The sequence below is a fragment of the Conger conger genome, chromosome 4, assembly GCF_963514075.1.
Source record: "Conger conger chromosome 4, fConCon1.1, whole genome shotgun sequence".
In the NCBI taxonomy this organism is placed as follows: domain Eukaryota; kingdom Metazoa; phylum Chordata; class Actinopteri; order Anguilliformes; family Congridae; genus Conger; species Conger conger.
In genome coordinates this window covers 62,506,442-62,517,629 of record NC_083763.1, presented here as the reverse complement: position 1 = coordinate 62,517,629, position 11,188 = coordinate 62,506,442, and positions in this window count along the sequence as shown.

The window sequence follows — 11,188 nt, the reverse complement described above, 5'->3', positions numbered from 1 at the left end:
CAGTACAGAGTTATATACAGTAGACTTGATCATACAGTGCATATTCATCAAGTGGCCAGTTCTTGATTCCTTCCAAACTGAAAATGTCATTTATATGGCAAAAGAGTATTTTTCACCTTAAGCATTGGTCGATTATTATAAGCATGAGACTGAGCTATCAGATGACTGCTTCAGAAACTATGCTTTGTTAACAATCTCAAATCAACAAAGCATTTTAGAAAGTGTACCCTAAACTGCATATTCCCAAAGCAGCTGCTGCTTTACAATAAATTACTGTATTTTTGAATTCATGAAATTTGCCATCTTTTTCATATGAGTATAGAAAATAAATTCTATTCCCCAATTTGGAGGTGTCAGGGTTGGGAGGTAGTACCGGTTGTGGCCACCAGTTTATTATTTTCACCTGGTGCTCATTAGTGCCAACGGGGTGGCTACCTCCAGAAGGTATTTAAAGCCCTCTTTGACCATCGGTCGATGCTTTGGTGTCACTGTTCGCTCTGCCACCAAGCTGGTAAGCACACGGTAGACTCACGGTTAAATGAGTCAGGTATTGTACTGGTTCTGGGTTTCGAATTTAAAAGAACAAACAAAACGAAAAAAAGGTAAGGAAGGTGTTCTGCTCGTTGTGTGTGTGTGTACACTGCGAACACCTTCCTGTAGGTTCTTCAGTTTTCTTTTCTCTTTTGTTTTTGGCTCGTGTGAGTCTGTGGGTGAGGGACGTTGTCCCCGGTATATATTTTGGTTTGTGCGTTTTCCGGAGCTGTGTCTCACGGTTGTTTATTTTGTTTACCTAGTCTTTTTTACCAGGTTGTACTTTTATTTTGGGGATCCCCGGTCCGGGGTTTCAGCGCTCGCCTTTTAGCCCTCTTTTTTGTTGTGTTATTCGCCCTGGTTTTTAAGGGTTGCTTTATTTTCATTAGCCGTTTTTTGGGGCTATTTTCTTTATTTGATCGGAGCTGTCTCCGAATTGTTTTCGTGTCCTCGACCTTCCTGGGTTTAGTGGCGGACACGTTCGCGTGCCCGCTTACTAGGGATTACCCTTAGTCGCGCCTGGCTCTCCGCCATTCCTCAACCTCATAGGAGGAGCTGAAGCTACTTCTTGTTTTGCAAAAAAAAAAAAAAAAAAAAAGATAAACATACAGGACCAGACTGGATTCTTCTCAAGCTTTTATTTACAGAGAGATTTAGGAAGCCTAACAATGGTGAACTCCATACACTATTCTACAGAGACCCATTACTGCTTCTTCAAAGTAGCAAAGATCCTCCGAAGCACTCTGGTGTGGGGGAGCTCACCAACAGGAAAATACATATACAGTATAGAGCCCTGGGGAAAGGGCCTGATACCATCTGCCATGGTCTGCTATCTGAACACAACCTGTGGCAGGGAGGCCGGCTGAACAATTTAGCCAGCTGCTTATTCAGTATGCAGCACTGCAATGTAGTAGGAGGGGCTGGGTCCAATTAGAATTGTTAACCAAGGCCTGTCATCTTCCATCAGCAGATGGTGAATGTAATTGCTAGGCTCTCTGCGTTGTGTTATGAGCTAGCAAAGGGACTTCAACTGCCATGTAGTCTGTAACTATAGTCTGAGGTTTGTCTATGATAGGCACTTACTCCGGAGTTATGTTCTAGTATTTAGCTAGAAACATTAGTAGTAGTTAGCAAAAAGAAAGCATTCTGCAGTTTTCTAACCCATGGATTAATTGTTAGGTAATGCAATTTGCAAACACAGAATGGTGCGCAAAATTGTAAAGGAAGTGAAAGTAAAAAAAGCCCTGTCTGCAGGTGAGGATTTCTATTTCCATATACTGGACACATTTGCAGGAGGACATGAATGTGACAAGAATATAGTGCTTCTTATAGGTTAAGAGTCTTACATTTCCATTGGAGTTAGCTTGCTATTTAATTCACCTTATGCACAATGCCTTTTCTGTTATCTGATTTAAAGCAGGGCACTGTGGGTCTCAACGTATTTGTGCTGTGCAGGTGGATGTAGCAGCTGACACACTCCAGTAGTCATTCAAAGCATTATACTGTCTGAAATACTTTGACGCATTCAAAAGCACATGCTGTATTCTTTCTTGACAACATTGCCTTACAAGACGCTGCATTACACAACCAGTACAATGATAATTATTTATACAAACAGTACATAGTTTTTCAGGCAAATGCAAAACATCTTTCAAGTTATTCATCAGGCCTGTCCAGTAACACAAGTATTTTCCTTCAGTCCTTGTGAAAATCTGTTTTAACAAAGGTATACACGGCTAGTGCTTTTTATTGAAGCTTAGTCTATTTTTGTTCTAGTAATAAAATATGAATCTCATTACATGCAAATTAATGTTTGATGAAAGATCTGTCCAAACCAAAAAAAAGACTTTCATTGGTTTCATTGTAGTGCTATATAGTGACTAAATGTACACTATATACATAATGCTTGATATAGATATATGGATACACATATGTTATTTTGATGTATTTTTGAATTAGCTCTTAATGCATTTTTTTCCACAACCTTAAATCTGAAAGTCTTAATTTTCCTTGCACACATTCATGGAATATTAGATAGCTCAAATACCACATAATCAAGTTATGTACGTATGATCATTTCCCAGGCCCTGTATCTTCTCACTGATTTCTTATTTGACCTTGACTCAATCTGATTTACTGAATTTCTTTAGCAAAGACTATTGGGAAGTTTATTTACAGTTTATACACTGTCACTCTGTATTGCCAATATCATCCTCAAAGACTAAAGCTAGTGAGAGTTAGCTCTTTGAGAGTTTGCAACACCACATAAATTCATTCAAAACACTAAAAACAGCCTACCCCTTGATATACAAACCTTTATCTCAGTTCTACCAGCTACACTACTGACCCTTTTCAGGGAAAACCGCAACTATGGGCTGTGGACATGATTGTTCTCAGAGGGCCACCTGTCTAAATATAGCGGTGAAATAACCCTGCAACCCAGGAACTGCACTTTACAAAATTGTTTGTAAATAAATAAATAAATAAATAAATAAACAAATTGATTAATCAATTTATCAATATTGGCAGCTGACCAAAAGTCAAAGCAATATGTTGAAATGGTGTACAATTCCCAATGCCTTGCTTGACCTTTACAAGTATCATAAAATGTATGTGCGCTTTGTACAAGCAGCATAAAAATGAATTAACTTTGATCACAATAGAATTGTCATAATTTGATACTGTACCTACGCATGATCAACCATCATACGTAGGTACAGTATCCTCATACGTACAAGCATGAAAGGTAATATAAAATAAATAACATTATAAATAACAAATATTATTTGCTTGCTTTTTAAATGTCACTGTAATTCCATAATTTCTTAAATATCAAAAAGAATGAGCAACAATCATAATTTAGATTAATATTTTCAGGATTATTTCAAATCATATGCGTCTGTGCTGAATATTGTTGTTTTTTTAAGCCTGGGGAGTGTCTGAGCTGTTTGGGATCACGCCTCCATTTTCTTTCACTGCTGAGGTGGAAAAATACAGAGCCAGGAGACAGTGATGTCACCTGTTTCTCATCGACCCTGAAACTACTGTTGCACATTTTCTACCACATTGACTCGGTATATTATGGTCTGATTTCTGGGTGCTCAAGAAAATGAAGTACTTGATATACTTTTATTTCCAAGGCAAATAAATTAGTCCTGCCCTCTGTAACTGAGCAGAAAAGAGGGTCTCTGTATGGGACAAAAAAATAATAAACTAAGGAAATTATTCAGATATTCTCTTCTCTCATTAAATATTATTCCCATTTCATATGGTGATGCCCTTATGAGTTTTGCAGAAAGATGTGGATTTTTAAAATGTGGATCTTGCAGCTGAAATGCCTTCAGAAATGAGTAAAGCAGTGAAAATCACAGATAATGTGACCTCTTCATGTTGTAGTACTCAATGGCCATTTCTCTTCATGAAGAATTTGTCCTTGAATTCTACGCAACTGTGCCATTGACACTCATTTTAGGGTGTCAATTTTGTTTAGTCTCATCCTAGTTTAGTGTGCATGCTGTAATTTGTGGATTTGAGACTCTCCGTATTTGAGACAACAAATTCCATATAACGTTACAGGAATACCAGTGGTATGGTTCTTTTCTTTTAAATGGCCATGAAATGATCTCGGAAATAGACCACAATTTAGTAAATAGTCCCTGTCTTTCCATCACAAAACAGTTACGGCAGGGCTCAATGTCTGTGAAGTGGAAAAATGTCTGACCTGCACTCTCAGCTGCAGTGAAACCAACTGTCTGAAAGGAAAACTTTTCATAGTTGGCCCCAAAACCAAAGAAATGAAAGTAAAAATCACCAGTGATGCAGTAAAGTGTTTGTTTTGTTGATTCTGGGGAAAGCAAATAGTTCCCTTTAACTGCCTTTCCATCCAGTTCAGCCGACTACATTTTCTGTTATATTTGAAAGTTTCATAACAAGAAAGCTGCATTAACCACAATGTATGTTGTAATAGGAGTAGTTAAGTACTGTAATGAAATGTCACCTCTCTGTGTCATTGAAACGAATGTCAGTTTCTGCAGACATGTGCTTTCCTCCAGACTCAGTTGCTGTTTCTGACCTGATTGATCAGTGCAGATTCACCTAACCAGTTCATCCTAACCAGTTGTGCAGACCAATATTGCCTGTCATTGCCTCACAACATTATTACACTGTATATTTCATTATATATTATAAAAGTTTAAAAAAGCTTTTATTTCATAAGCATTGTCATGAACACCTCATAAACTATATGAAACATGGAGCAAAGGTATATGTACGTATTTGTGCCATCACAGTAAATATTTGCTCCACTCTCTTATTTAGATTTTTGCTGTAACATAAACACTAAAGATAAACATTAAAGATATGCTCCAATGCCAAGAAATGTCATGTACTGGATTCCCACAGAGGCGGCACGGATGGTGCAGTGGGTAGCACTGCCGCCTCACAGCAAGGAAGTCCTGGGCTCGAATCCCCGTCAGCCGGGGCTTCTCTGTGTGGAGTTTGCATGTTCTCCCAGTGTCTGTGTGGATTTCCTCCGGGTTCTCCGGTTTCCTCCCACAGTCCAAAGACATGCAGGTTAGGCAGATTGGAGAGTCTAGATTGCCCATAGGTATGAGTGTGTGAGTGAATGGTGTGTGTGCCCTGTGATGGACTGGCGACCTGTCCAGGGTGTATTCCTGCCTTTCGCCCAATGTATGATGGGATAGGCTCCAGCCCCCCTGCGACCCTGTTCAGGATAAGTGGGTTAGGATAATGAATGAATGAATAGATTCCCACATTGCCTTCCCATTTAAGTTCTCCAGGAAGCATTACACAGTATAAGAAATCCTCCCATAATGTGTGATCTGAGGCCATATTTGAATTGTTTTACAAAATGGAGACAAGCATTTTGATTAGTGTGTTGTAACCAAACATGTTCCATGACACCAGCTAAACAATGGGTAGGTTTTTAATCCACATTTAGGCCAACATTGTGTTTCACGATTTTCCAGTGTCAATATTCAGCTAAATTCTTCCTAGGGTTATCAGTGTCTGACTGGATATGGGTCCAATAGCGATATGTTCTCTGTAAGAGTTGATTTAACACTCATCAAACCTTTAAGTGACATTTTTAATAGCTGAGAGATTCATTGGAAATGAATTGGACATGCAGAACATCAAAATACATTCAAAACTGGTACTGGTTATATGCACTATATTGACATTTTGATTTTGTTGCATTGTGATTTCTCCACAGCCCCCTTATATTTATTACTGTTTTGTGTCTGATTTTTTTATTTCTTTTATGCACATATAATCTAAACAGTTGATATGGCACACAGATATTGAGTGCCCTAATAACACATCAGCTATGTTTATAGCAAGTGTGTCTCTTGTTTTGTTACTGCCAGGTGCTAAGAGCAACCGACTGCAGGGCGATGGCCATTTTGTCTATGACAAAATGAAAACAAATGGGCAAAGATTTTTATTGATCATTGTATGGATCTTAAAATGCAGAATTCCCGAAAGCAACAGTGAATGCAGCATTTAATTCCAAAAAGATGATTATTTGAAACTTGAAAGGACACATGATGTATAAATATACATTTTATTGTACAGGACATTCTCCTCTGGATGACTGGGCTATCAATAGTATATAATAAATAAATATGTACCACTTCTAGAACATGTACTGTACAATTACCCTGAATAAAATAATTTTCTTTGATACTTCATATGCTGAATATCGTATACCCATTCACAATGGCTTTCTCAGGCTAGGTCACTGAATGAGCTTTGGAATGTTAAAAATGAGTTTCAGATGTTGGGACTGGTGGTCCAGTGCATTATTATACAGCCTTTAAAAAGTCAATGACTTCATTGCAGGCTGTTGCTTTCTAGACAACGTAGGTCTACATTATGGATAATTCATCAACCACAAGTAAAACCTTTGTCTTTTTCATTCAAGACACTAACAACATTAGACATTTTCCAAACCACCAAAAATGTTTAACAACCGAAAACAACCTAAATGTTTTCCACATAAAATAGCAGAGATCAATTTGGAAGCCATACAATATCACTAGATTATCAGTTATAGCCTTTTATATTATATTATCCTTTAGATGAGTGTCTACATCACCCGGTGATCCATATTAGTGTGAGGGAAATATGAGTAGATGGCAGAATCTGAAATTAAGTATTTTTATGTTGCTATTAAATGCAATCAAGCATGGAATGAGAAGGCAATGCAGGGAGTTAGCAATGGACAAACTGCTTGAGGGATTTTGAGAGAAACAGAAATAATAACATGGTAGGCACACAATGCCACACAAGCTCTTCAGAATATAGGACATTCAGGCTGAAGTATGCATGCACATTTATAATGCAGAAAAGCTGAATAAAGAAAGAAAAATGTTTTAACTTCAGCAAAGAAAGATTATTCTCATGGCCTGATTACAGATTTTTGACAACCAAGCACCAGTAGGCCACATCCTCCTACTGAGAGCTGTCAGAATACCCAGACTTGGGGAGATGTTATCAGAATCATATTTTGGTCTGCTGTTGGCATTCCCGACCTACAAGGACTGTAAATTAGATTTGCAGGAAACATTAAGACCCTTTATTCTTTGTTCCAGCAGTGCATGCACATTTGGAACGGATGTACGCTTTTGGTAATAATAATTAATAAGTAGACTTTATGGGAGGAAGTTAGATGAAACATTCTGTTCTTTCTAGTCTCAGACACCCAGACACCCGGAGGCTAAGAACCCCTATGAGAGCATGTTTGCAGCAGACGGGAGATTTGTGCTGACCTGCCTCTGAGCGGGTTTCTTTCACAGCACAGAAGAGCCATGAGATCAGGGTGCTATAGCACAGAGGTTTTTATTTTCTGCCTTACACCAATAGGATCATTCTAATCCCATTAGGAAACAAGTGGCATATTATCCTACAATTTTTTAGTAATGCTCAAATAAGATTCAAACAATATTTTGATCTTTACCAACCCATAGGGCCTTTTCATAAATTTTCCATACACCAGCATTTAATCTGATCAGCAACATCCTTGAGGAACACAGAAAGCCAAGCATGATATTGAACTTAATCAAGGAGGGGATAGAGGATGGAAAATGATGTGGCTATTGTATTGAAAATGTTTAATTATGTGAAAATGAATATGCAGTATGTAAAGAAATTACAGTTCACCTATTTTTAGTAGTTATGAACTTAATTCAAATGGAAAAAGAATTCAGCCAAATCAATCAATATGTCTGGATTTGTTTCCCAAGGGATTGTTATGAGGGCGGTGTGAATCAAACATTGTTTATCGGCACCTTAGCATTTCATGGATCAAATTATAAATCAAGCGAATTCTACCCAAAAATGTGCAGGGAAATTCCAGGGCAGTTCTCCAGCCAAAGTAAATGGCTGAAATTACTAGCATGTGCTTTTATATCCTGTACCTGTGAAATCGCTGTATTCACAACATTTCTTTTTAGTTCAGGGGCTAAGTCAAGATGTGTTCCTTGTTCTAGGAAAATATCGTGCTAGTTCGCCAAAATTTATTTTTACTCTGAAACAAGTTAGGGAAACTTCTCACCTCCTCATGTGATACTTAGAAAGTGTGTGAGAAGTTTGTACATTTAAGAAACTAAAATTCTGAACAAATAAATGTTCTTCCAAATGAAATACTGTTATTTTTCTCAAGTAAAAATGGAAAATGTAGGGGAAAATAACATGTTGAAACTATTCAGCATCAACCCATGCACATTACTGAGCAGTGTTTAGTAGTTGGCTAGAGATGTTTCAAAAGGTCTGTTTTACAGCCATTACAGATGAAATATTTAGGGTCAAAGACAGTGCAAAAGCTGCTATTGTTTCTGAAGCCCTCATATGATCCAAATCTCAACAGAAAACAGTCACTTAGCTCGCACTCGCACTCGGGGGTAACGCTGGCGTCCTTCCACACTCTGCATTCCAAACATGTTGTACACACAAGAGTGGGTGAAAGCTGGGTCACAGCATTTCATGTTTCGATTATCTGAGTGCATTTTAAACTATTTCAGCCTGTGTACCTCCTGAAAGCCAAAAGTTCAGTTGTTGCAAATCTAACAGTTTCCTCTTCTTTTTCAATTACTTTTCACACTTTGACCACAAGGAAATAAATCTACAATAAGATTTTAAACTTTTTTCCAGAGATGAAAATGGGTAGGCCTCACAAAAAAAAAACCGATTTGACTATAAACTATACAGTATGTCATCAGATTAGGCTGGGTGCACTGTTCTTTGCACAGTGAAGGCTTAAGTCTCTTGCTGCTTCAAAATAAAAACACACCACGGTGCATTGCTTTTTATTGTCTGTTCCTTTTCAATATTTTTCCAAGCCGCCAAACATCTTTTTTCTGTGTCTACTTTCTCTCATAAAAAAAATATTTTTTTTTATATTGACAGAAAAGACACACTTTAGTTCAATGAACCTAACAATAAAAATACACAACAATAAGTTTCATTCTGCATATTAACTCCTCTAATGGATAAAGGTTTTTCAGTTCAAAAAGGTTTGAATATTTGTTTAGAAATGTTGTTTTGTTATATGTCAGTTATACATTAAGTTATATAGTACATTATACAAAAATCTCCCAAGGACAGCACAGAGGAGTACACGGTGTCCTTTGCTTGCATCATCCAGGCTTTAAGATGCTAGTGCCAATTCAGGGAAGTGGAAAACTAAGTCCTGTCCAACTGGATTTGGTGAGCAGAGACGGAAGTGAACTGCCTCATAGTATGAAAAGAGGTTGGCTTAAGGTGAATACATTACCTTCGGGTGTGGTGGGGGCTGGGTTTCATTAGGACCAATCAGATGGGCTACTTTTTCCCGGTTAACACCAGTGTGTTAACATCATAGCTAACCGACAAATTTGTCATGTCTGATGAAGAACAAGCACAAAGTTAGTCGCGCTGTCTGGGGCGCTTCTCTCAACAGGAGACTGATACACTTGCCCGGGAGGTGCGGAGTCACTGCACACATATTTATTGCATCTCAGACAAGCCCCCTCAGGCAAATGATATCAGGACAGCTTGGGAGGAGGAGACTCGCTGTGTTAATGCTTCTTCTGCTCCTCTGAGATCATATAACACGGGAAGCAGATCAATGATGTGAGGCGAAGGCGAAAGCTAAACCTGCTTTATCAACAGTGTCGGTTTTGAGTCTCTATTGGTCGAATGATAAGATGATGGCCAATATGATGGTTGATATGATGATATGCCATACATGCACCATGTAATCTAGTCAAAATATTGCGCTGAAAGTAGTATATATCGTCATCTGAACTTTAATTTATTTTCTATTTTTCATTTGTCATTTTTACGAACCCACAAGCAAAGCTATGCATAGGCTTTTCCGCTCTCTCACATGCTATCTTCAATAAATTAAGCTAAAATATTAACAGTTACATATTCCTTTGTGAGCCGATGTGTGTGCTCATGTACTTATTCTATCAATGTGGAAATTTAACATCAGCACTGGGCAACATGCCCAGACAAATATCGGCCCACAAGTGTCTTATCATGCATTGCTAACAGTAATTGTTGACCACGTGAACTAAGATCCAGAAATGTCAGACATTTTAGTGAAATGTTGCACACTTATTAGGGAAACAACTCAGCAGCCTACAGGCCTCCTTAACCTCCCCCAGTATGAGAACTCTCAGTTCTGCTGCTCTGCCCGCAGATATGTATGTCATGTCCTGTGTGAAGTCAATGCAATGACCATAATGTAGGCCAACGAGGGTGCTTTCTTATATCTATAAAGCAACATCCTGCAAAGAGTGTGTTGACGTTTTGAAGGCTGTGTAGCCATATACCAGCTGACCAGGCCAAACATCTGAAACTCATTTTTTACATTCCAAAGACTCGCTGAGTCACTGCTTTAGCTCAGGAAAAACCATGGTGGGAGCACATTGCCTGTGTGGTGTTAGCTCAATGTGCAGCAAAATCAACTGCAATTTTAATGGATGCCCATTGTGTTCTAACAACTGCCCATCCAGGGGGGCATCTGAAAGGTCATTGGAATGAAGGAGTTAGCTCTCACCAAAACACAGCCCTGTGTCTGTAAAAATAAAGACGGGGAACACATAAAATGTATGACTTAAAGTACTCACGTGCAAAACATACATAAAATAATGTCTGTTTATTTTTTAGACTCAAGCATTGTTGAAAACCAATGATGCATTCTTTTGACGGACGTCAGTGGGAGCCTGTATACGCACTGGCCTCAGATGTGCACCATATGTAAGAGCTACTTAAAACAAACTGAAATGCAAGTGGCTACGTGCCAATAGAATGGGCAATATTCTCCTTGTGTCAGGTAGTAGTGCTGTTAAACCTCTGGGCTGGCTTCAGTAAAGCTAGAGTAAACAGACACAAGAGCAGAAATGCTTGAGTGGTATCAGAGTGACATTTGGAATACAAAACAGTGACCTATATCTGTAAAAATGAGCGATTCTATAATCGAACCGGACAAGGCGATATACAGTATAAAGGTTTGATTTTACTGCATACAGACTCTGCTGATGATCATATCATCAACAGGGGACTTAAAGCTTCTCTACCATGTATATTTTCCCATAGAGTGTCACTCTGTGCTTCCATAATAAAACATTTGTGTCGATATTTTAACAAT